Source organism: Odocoileus virginianus, chromosome 6 (assembly GCF_023699985.2).
Source record: "Odocoileus virginianus isolate 20LAN1187 ecotype Illinois chromosome 6, Ovbor_1.2, whole genome shotgun sequence".
NCBI classification, from domain to species: Eukaryota; Metazoa; Chordata; class Mammalia; order Artiodactyla; family Cervidae; genus Odocoileus; species Odocoileus virginianus.
In genome coordinates, this window is record NC_069679.1 from 20,603,369 (window position 1) to 20,611,340 (window position 7,972).

At 38.5% G+C, this 7,972-nt stretch overlaps 1 long non-coding RNA gene across 2 annotated transcripts in view; it reads right to left on the minus strand.

The window, feature by feature from the left end:
* Window positions 1–7,685: 7,685 nt before the first annotated feature.
* The window catches only part of LOC110128359 (uncharacterized), a 99,212-nt gene continuing 98,925 nt past the window's right edge, over window positions 7,686–7,972 (minus strand). For both annotated transcript variants that reach the window (XR_002311141.2, XR_011488217.1), the window contains one exon: window positions 7,686–7,906. This is a non-coding gene — a long non-coding RNA (uncharacterized lncRNA). The remainder of the gene's footprint in view (window positions 7,907–7,972) is intronic.

A 7,972-nucleotide genomic window follows, 5' to 3' on the forward strand; every position in this document is an offset into this window, starting at 1 on the left:
TGCTTTAAGTAGCATCCCATGAAAGGAGAATGAATTACTATTTTACTTAACTAGTGATTCAAATAGCCACCAGTTTTGAATGCCTTCTTGGCTTTAGGGATTGTACTTATCATTTGGAAATTCTGTGAACATCTTCATTTCGTAAATTATATAATTAAAGATTAGCATGGTTAACTAATTTGCTCAGGAAAGAGGCAGAACAAGGGTACAGGTCACAGTCCATTTCAAGTCAAAGTCTGTACTTCTCCACTATTTGAAGGCCCTCCTTAATACTCACTCTTCCCACTGCTAAGATGGATATAACCTCTAATAAAGCTGGTGGGAATAATTTGTATAATTGATTCGTGCCCTGCCTAACTCAACAAAAGATATAAAATGGGAGTGAAATCCAATCATGTATTCTGCTATGGTGAAAAGAAAATGGGCTTTTCTTTTATTATTTATTTATTTATTAAACTACAGACCTAGTTTAAACTCCAAGACTCCTACTTGGTAGCTGGGAGAAGGAGAAATCTATCAATATTTCCTGATTAATAAATGGAAATAACACTACATAACTCATAGTGCTGGGAGAACTATAGGAAGTAACATGTAAATCTCCTGGGTTACTGGCTGATACAACGTAGACTATATGAACCAGTTCCTTCTTCATTCTACCCTGTCCTTTGACCATGACTTGTCTTTCTCTAAGGGGGTGGTCCCATTTGAAGCAGTCTAACTCTATTTTTCCCTACTGACAATTACTGTCAAGTTTAGCCATTATTTCCTGACACATATGAACAGTTGTAAGTCTTGCTTTAAGCTTTAGGAAAGGTCTTTAGTGACCACATCCCTCTTGCTATGTAGGATTGAGTCATATAACCTGCTTGGGATTAAGCTTGAGTATTGGTCTTCACAGGGTTCCCTGGCTGCTCAGTAGTGTCTGACTCTTTGCAACCCCATGGACTGCAGCACGTCAGACCTTCCTGTCCATCACTAACTCCCAGAGCTTGCTCAAACTCATGTCCATTGAGTCAGTGATACCATCCAACCATCTCATCCTCTGTCATCTCCTTCTCCTCCTGCCTTCAGTCTTGCCTAACATCAGGGTCTTTTCCAATGAGTCACTTCTTTGCATCAGGTGGTCAAAGTATTGGAGCTTCAGCTTCAGCATCAGTCCTTCCAATGAATATTCAGGATTGATTTCCTTTAGGATGGACTGGTTGGATGTCCTTGCAGTCCAAGGGACTCTCAAGTCTTCTCCAACACCACACTTCAAAAGCATCAATTCTTCAGCACTCAGTTTTCTTTATAGTCCAACTCTCACATCCATACATGCCTACTGGAAAAATCATAGCTTTGACTAGATGTACCTTTGTGGGCAAAGTAATGTCTCTCCTTTTAATATGCTGTCTAGGTTGGTCATAACTTTTCTTCCAAGGAGCAAGCGTCTTTTAATTTCGTGACTGAAGTTACCATCTGCAGTGATTTTGGAGCCCCCCAAAATAAAGTCAGCCACTGTTTCCACTGTTTCCCCTGTTTCCCCATCTATTTGCCATGAAGTGATATATATTAGGATACAGATAACTAATTGAAAGTTTTGTAAAACTATTGAATTTAAACATTTATAGCAACTCTACACAATTTTTATGCCTCTATAACATTAATATTATTCATTTATTTGATGACAGCATTTATCAAGCCCCTGCTATTTGCCAGGCACAATGACAAGAATCTATATGATGACAAAGAATGAAAATAAGGCAGGCAAGGTACTGTTATCCAGAAACCACCAATCTTGAGGGGGAGGATGAAACAGAGATATAAGTTAATACTGTAGCTCAAAATGATATGTGCTATATTGAATTTATGAAAAATTCTAATAGATCAAAGGGAGTATTTCACACATTTATAATACTAGATACTTATTTTCCACCTCTATGCCAAGTAACAAGGACAAATATAATGTATGTGTTAAGAAAGTCAATATAATATTTATGATTAAGTTCCAAATAGTGAAATATTTACATAAATTAGCATTGTTAAAACAAAAATGGGGGGTTTTCAGACCTCTTCTCTTTCTAAGAACAATGCAAAGACAGACAAGTTGGGATATTCACAAATCTGACTTTGCTAAATGATATCAACTCTACAAAAAATGACAGGGATTTTTCATTTAATGAAGAGAATCATATCAACAGACATGTAAACCTAAGGTGAATCAATAATGTTGGGATACTGTTTAACTTCTGCAATTACAGTTTAATAATGTCTCACATACAAGTCTGGGCTTCCCTGGTGGCTCAAATGGTAAAGAAACTGCCTGCAGTGCAGGAGACCGAGGTTCGATCCCTGGGTCAGGAAGATCCCCTGGAGAAGAAAATGGCGACCCACTCCAGTATTCTTGCCTGGAGAATTCCATGGGCAGAGGAGCCTGGTGGGCTACAGTTCGTGGGGTCGCAAAGAAAGGGATATGACTGAGACTTTACATTTTTCTTTCTTTTATTTTTGGCTTTCATTTATTAATCTAGATGGTCATGGCCGCTATTCTTTGGCAGTAACGAAGATTGCTGCAGGGAAAGAACAGGAGGAAAGTGGTTTAAATAAGACTGCTTCAAAGAAGGACAGTCATAATACACATTTATTTTCAGACTAAGAAATTTTAGAGTTAGAATAACGCATAAAACTTGGTTTACAAATCACTAGAGAATTAGCTGGGAGATTTTGAAATGCATTTGAGGAAATTTTCCACCTCATGGATGATGAAGAAAACATCAAGAAAAGTTAATTAGTCAATGCTAATAAACCAATATGACTGGGCCAATGACACCCACTTGTGAACAAGACTTCCGAGACGGGAAGTCAGAAAACAAAAACTGCATATTGTGAATATGATAAAACACCAAGAGGGAAGAGGAGGAAAACAGATATGATTCAAAGAAACTCTTAGAAAATGGTGTGCCACAGTGCTTCCTTCCAACTCTTATTTTGATGTTTAGTCTTCATCAGGTCTCTAAAATATAATTGACTTTTGCTCAGAGCACCTAGTATGACACGGTTCAAATAAAGACTTGATGCCAATCTAGGAGGATGACAAGGAAACCTTGTTTAAAAGACTCATTTACTTGGTAACAGAGTTTTGCTATACCCTTTTTTATGCTGCCCTCTAGGACTCATTTTTATTTATTTCCTCCTAGGTTTCTATATCTTTTATGACAGTCTTCTTATTCATGTTGCCCAGAAACAAAAGAGCCTGGGGTTTCCTGACATTGGTGATTTTAAGATATGCTCTTTTCCCTAGTTTTGAGCAAAAGTCAAAGGAAAAGATAATATATGAATACAAGGAGACCTGAAGCTTGACAGAGGATCTCCCTCTTTCTAGAGAGAGAGCAGAGCTCTTCCTCATTAAGGATAAAAGCCCAGAAGCCACGAGTTGACATCAGTCCTTGCAATCCTAGGCTTCTTCATGTCATCAGAGTATACAATAGCCCTATGATGTCTGAAAGAATGAAAACCTCTCATACCCAATAATAGCCTATTTCTCTGTTCATCCTTTTGTTTTAACACAATGCACAGCATGTGTTCATGTAACCAAATATACCATTTCTCTTTGTACCTGCATATATGATTACAAAATGCATTAATTGAAGATCCTGTGAAAAGTGGGTAACACTAACTATATTCCAGGTATTATACTAAGAATTTCCCTTGCATTGTCTCATTTAAACCTCACAGTAACAGTATGTTGAAATGCTTTGAATATAACTATTTTACAGAAAAGGAAACTGAGGCTTAGAAGAAAAAAGTCAAAAGTTTGGGTAAACAGATATTGAAAGTCTTATAGGCATTGAACCCACATTCAAAGCAGAAGGTCTGATTCAAGTATGGAAGACAAGGAAACATTTAGATAGCTGGCTAAAATGCTTGTTTATCCTCACTAAGTCTGTAGGTTCAGTTGCTTATGATGGGTTGTGAGCAGGTCTGATACTTGGCCGATATTTATAGGAAAGTCTTCACAGATAATACAGGTTACTAAAGTATTTTAAAAGTCCTCTCCAGGTTGGTAAGAGCTTTCCAGGTGGTGATAGTGGTGAAGGACCTGCCTGCCAGTACAGGAGACGTAAGAGATGCAGGTTTGATCCCTGGGTCAACAAGATGCCCTGGAGAAGGAAATGGCACGCCACTCCAGTATTCTTGCCTGGAGAATCCCATAGACAGAGGAGCCTGGCGGGCTATAGTCCATGGGGTCGCAAAGAGTTGGACATGACTGAAGCAACATTGGAAGGATTGACGCTGAGGCTGAAATTCCAATACTTTGGCCACCTCATGCGAAGAGTTGACTTATTGGAAAAGACCCTGATGCTGGAAGGGATTGGGGGCAGGAGGAGAAGGGGACGACAGAAGATGAGATGGCTGGATGGCATCACCGACTTGATGGACATGAGTCTGAGTGAACTCCGGGAGTTGGTGATGGACAGGGAGGCCTGGCGTGCTGCGATTCATGGGGTTGCAAAGAGTCGGACATGACTGAGTGACTGAACTGAACTGAACTGAACCGAAGCAACATAGCATGCACAGGTTGGTAAAAGTGCCCTGGTTATACTGGCTTCTCACCCAGGATACCCTTGATATAACAGCTAATGAGTTAATGCCCAGTTAACTAGGTGCCAGAAATCTACTCTGACTAACTGATGCTAAGCCAGTCTCTCAAAGCCTTGCCTCCTAGTTACTGCCAGTGGCTCTCATAGGATCCCCTTAGGCTGGCTGGCCCTTGATCTTGGCTTTGTAGCTGCAGGAACATCAGTCTTCATAGGAATTTGACTCTGAGGGAGCCAGGGAGAAAGTCTTGCCTGGCTGGTGAGCTGGAATAGGTACTATGGAAGATGTTAAATATTTTAAATATCATCTCTGATTGGGAGACCAGGAGAAAAATACAAGTATTGATAAACTGAGGCAGTCTTCATTTAATTGAATGGGGTTGTCCTCAATCACATTTAAATGAGATCTACAGGAAAAAGAAAAACTGGTCTCCAATCACAAACATGAAATTTAAGGTCCATGGGGTTGAAAGAGTCAGACATAACTGAGCGACTGAACTGAACTGAACTTGGGTGTATGGGCTTCCCTGTTAGCTCAGCTGGTAAAGAATCTGCCAGCAATGCGGGAGACCTGTGTTTGATCCCTGGGTTGGGAAGATCCCCTGAAGAAGGGAATGGCTACCCACTCCAGTATTTTGGCCTGGAGAATTCCTGGACGGTTCTGTCCATGGGATGGCAAAGAATTGGACATGACTGAGTGACTTTCACTTGGGTGTATATCCAAAAAACACAAACACTTACTGGAAAAGATACATGCCTTCCAATGTTCATAGCAGCGTAATTTAAAATTTCTAAGAATGGGAACAACCTAAGTGTCCAGCAAAGGATGAATGGATAAGGACAATGTGGTGTGTGTATATATACACACACATATACAACAGAATACTGGGCTCACTGTGCTCAGTTGCTCAGTCATGTCTGACTCTTTGCGACTTCATGGACTGTAGCCCACCTACTAGACACCTCTGTCCATAGGATTTTCCAGGCAAGAACACTGGAGTGGGTTGTTATTTCTTCCTCCAGGGGATCTTCCCCATCCAGGGATTGAATGTGTGTCTCCTGCATTGGCAAGCTCAGACATAAAAAAGAATGAAATTTTGCCATTTGCAGCAAAATGGATGGATCTAGAGGGCATTATGCTAAGTGAAATAAGTCAGACAGATAAAGACAAATACTTTATAATATCGCTTATATGTGGAATCTAAAAAATATAACAAACTAGTGAATATACAAGAAAAGAAGCAGACCCATAGATACAAAGAACAAACTGGTGGTTTCCAGTGGGGAGAGAGGAGGAGGAAGGAGTTAGACAGGAGTAAGGGATTAAGAAGTACAAACTGTTAGATATAAAATAAGCTATAAGAATGTATTGTACAACATGGGGAATATAGCCAATATTTCATAATAACTATAAACAGAGTTTATGATCACAAGTTGTGAATCACTATATTGTAATGTATATGTCAACTATACTTCAATAAAAAAGAAATTTTAATGGGGGAAAGGATAGGAGGGATGGGATATATATATATATATATATATATATATAATTATGATTGATTTGTGTTTGTGTATGGAAGATTGTAAAGCAATTTTCCACTAATGGGGAGGGAGGTGGGAGAGGGTTTCAGGATGGGGAACACACGTATACCCATGGCTGATTCATGTCAATGCATGGCAAAAATCACTACAATATTGTAAAGTAATTAGCCTCCAATTAAAAGAAATAAATTTTTAAAAAAAGATTAAATAAAATAAAACAATTTAAAGGAAGACCGTATAAACAATTCTCAAAATATTAACAAGAGTACTGTGCTATGCTAAATAGATCATAAAATTATCACAAGTGAAAATTGATTGTGGTTCAGAAACTCTGCCACTTGTAGTGAAGAGACAAAAATCCCTAAAGCTTTTTTAATTCGTCATTTTTTGAATCAATATTAATCATTTACTTAAGTGATAGGGGGGTCCTTGGTAGAAATTCTAAGATTAATAAAAAGGGTAAAGTTCTGAAATTCAGTAAAGTTCCAGTGATCACATCAGCTGAAATATTAGCTGACAAGTTTTCACCTGGCCCATTTGCTCTGGAGGAGTAAGTGGGTAGTGAGGCCCACTTAGGCCAGGAGAGAAAGAAGTGACAAGGATGGTTGAGAGTAAGGTATTAGCAGAAACCTCCCAAATTCTGGGTAGTTGATCTATAGCATAAGCTTGTAACAATTTATGCATTCTTCGACTCTGAAATTTGGTGGTGGCTTTCTGCCATGTTTGCACTTGCTTTATAAGGGACTTGACAACGTGTTGAAAAGAGGTTTGCTGAGTTATTTGTGTCCTTGCCTTTTTTCCTACATCACCAGCAAGCTAGGATAGAGATAGCACTGGCAGTAAAGAATCCGTTCAGGATACCTCCTGTAAGCGAAATGTTTCTCTGGAATTCTTGAATCAATTATCCATTGTTTTTGTACTTTTAAGTTTTTTTGTAGTTGTACAGTACATTCATAATCTAGTTACTACTAAAGATTAAATTGCATTGGACTTTTCAAAGGCCAAAAGAAAAAAATTCCTGAACCCAGTTGTAATAATTCTTATGAGCACAGTCCTCTAAAATATAGGGGATGTTAACACTGTAATTCACAGTACAGCTCTGCAATCTTTAATGTAATAAAATGCAACCCAAAACTCATATGGCTAGAAGAATATTGCTGTCTAGTGTTGAAATGGATCATTTGAAAAATTGGAACTAAGTGCTGAACAGGGAAATCCACAATAACAATGGCGGCAGTACAGGGAGAAAGCAGCTTTCATAAAGAATGTCAACATTTCCTTTCATATGGATACTTCTGCTGAAAATATGTTAATCTGAGCATCTTGATTTACTGGTTTTGCTTAATAGTTACAAAAGGCCAATCGTGTAGAATTTTACATTGTGTAGTAGACATTCCATGGAGTTTCAGTATAATCTCCACCACCCCAAAAAGAGAAAAAAACAACAAAAAACTGATTCAGGGTTGTGGCCTGGGATATGAATGCTTTAAAAATGAGACAAGATGGTAACACACTTCTTTTATAAAGCACAACTAGAGCTTCAAAAGGTGACAATGAATCTTGTTTTAAACTTGGAAAATATATACATGCCCAAAGTACATGCAATCCATCTACCTCTGCTTCAGTATTTCTAGGTATTTCCAAATATTGTTTGAATTAAGGCGTGTTATCAGGCTGTGACTGTGTTTCACCTCCATAATAGTAGTTTTCCTGATCACCTCTTAGGCTTCGGTCTGAAAAACAGACACATGAAGTTCTCTGCCATTTGCTGGAAAGATGGTGCCTTCCTAAAAATGCAAATGGAAGAAATTTTTCTGAGTTCAACATCATTCATTTATTCTGGAAATATTAAA